Source organism: Syngnathus typhle, unplaced genomic scaffold (genome assembly GCF_033458585.1).
Source record: "Syngnathus typhle isolate RoL2023-S1 ecotype Sweden unplaced genomic scaffold, RoL_Styp_1.0 HiC_scaffold_31, whole genome shotgun sequence".
In the NCBI taxonomy this organism is placed as follows: Eukaryota; Metazoa; Chordata; class Actinopteri; order Syngnathiformes; family Syngnathidae; genus Syngnathus; species Syngnathus typhle.
In genome coordinates this window covers 1078238-1080000 of record NW_026871937.1, presented here as the reverse complement: position 1 = coordinate 1080000, position 1763 = coordinate 1078238, and positions in this window count along the sequence as shown.

Here is a 1763-nt window from a genome sequence, read left to right as displayed (position 1 = left end):
CCAGTTTAGAGAGTTAAAAAGGAACTCTGATATAGTGTTAATGTAACTCGATATAGTGTTAATTTAACACAGTTTAGGGAGTTAAAAAGGAACTCTGATATAGTGTTAATGTAACTCGATATAGTGTTAATTTAACACAGTTTAGGGAGTTAAAAAGGAACTCTGATATAGTGTTAATGTAACTCGATATAGTGTTAATTCAACCCAGTCTAGGGAGTTAAAAAGTAACTCTGATATAGTGTTAATGTAACTCGATATAGTGTTAATTCAACCCAGTCTAGGGAGTTAAAAAGTAACTCTAGGTACAGTGTTAAATAATTAACTATTTTGAAAGTGTTAATTTAACTCTGTAGAGTGTGGAGCTATATAAACCCGCAAAAAGTGTTAAAATTGACTCTGTGGGAGTTGATTCAACACTCCAGTTTTTGCTGTGTAACCAGAGTGACGGGAGCGGCACAATTCAGAAAAAGTGCTCAGCTCGCCGAGAAAATGCGATTCAAGCAATAAAATTAAAAATGCTTATTAAACATAAACCAAACGTTGGAGGTGGTCATTTCTTCATGCGCAGTGAATAACCCGGCACTCTAAAGCACCCGAGAGCGTTTTTTTCGATGCCAACCTAACCAGAGTTACGGGAGCGGCACAATTCAGAAAAAGTGCTCAGCTCGCCGAGAAAATGCGATTTAAGCAATAAAATTAAAAATGCTTATAAAACATAAACCAAACGTTGGAGGTGGTCATTTCTTAATGCGCAGTAATAAACTCGGCACTCTAAAGCACCCGAGAGCGTTTTTTTCGATGCCAACCTAACCAGAGTGACGGGAGCGGCACAATTCAGAAAAAGTGCTCAGCTCGCCGAGAAAATGCGATTTAAGCAATAAAATTAAAAATGCTTATAAAACATAAACCAAACGTTGGAGGTGGTCATTTCTTAATGCGCAGTAATAAACTCGGCACTCTAAAGCACCTGAGAGCGTTTTTTTCGATGCCAACCTAACCAGAGTGACGGGAGCGGCACAATTCAGAAAAAGTGCTCAGCTCGCCGAGAAAATGCGATTTAAGCAATAAAATTAAAAATGCTTATAAAACATAAACCAAACGTTGGAGGTGGTCATTTCTTAATGCGCAGTAATAAACTCGGCACTCTAAAGCACCCGAGAGCGTTTTTTTCGATGCCAACCTAACCAGAGTGACGGGAGCGGCACAATTCAGAAAAAGCGCTCAGCTCGCCGAGAAAATGCGATTTAAGCAATAAAATTAAAAATGCTTATAAAACATAAACCAAACGTTGGAGGTGGTCATTTCCTAATGCGCAGTAATAAACTCGGCACTCTAAAGCACCCGAGAGCGTTTTTTTCGATGCCAACCTAACCAGAGTTAAAGGAGCGGCACAATTCAGAAAAAGCGCTCAGCTCGCCGAGAAAATGCGATTTAAGCAATAAAATTAAAAATGCTTATAAAACATAAACCAAACGTTGGAGGTGGTCATTTCTTCATGCGCAGTGATAAACTCGGCACTCTAAAGCACCCGAGAGCGTTTTTTTCGATGCCAACCTAACCAGAGTGACGGGAGCGGCACAATTCAGAAAAAGTGCTCAGCTCGCCGAGAAAATGCGATTTAAGCAATAAAATTAAAAATGCTTATAAAACATAAACCAAACGTTGGAGGTGGTCATTTCTCCATGCGCAGTGAATAACTCGGCACTCTAAAGCACCCGAGAGCGTTTTTTTCGATGCCAACCTAACCAGAGTGACGGGAGCGG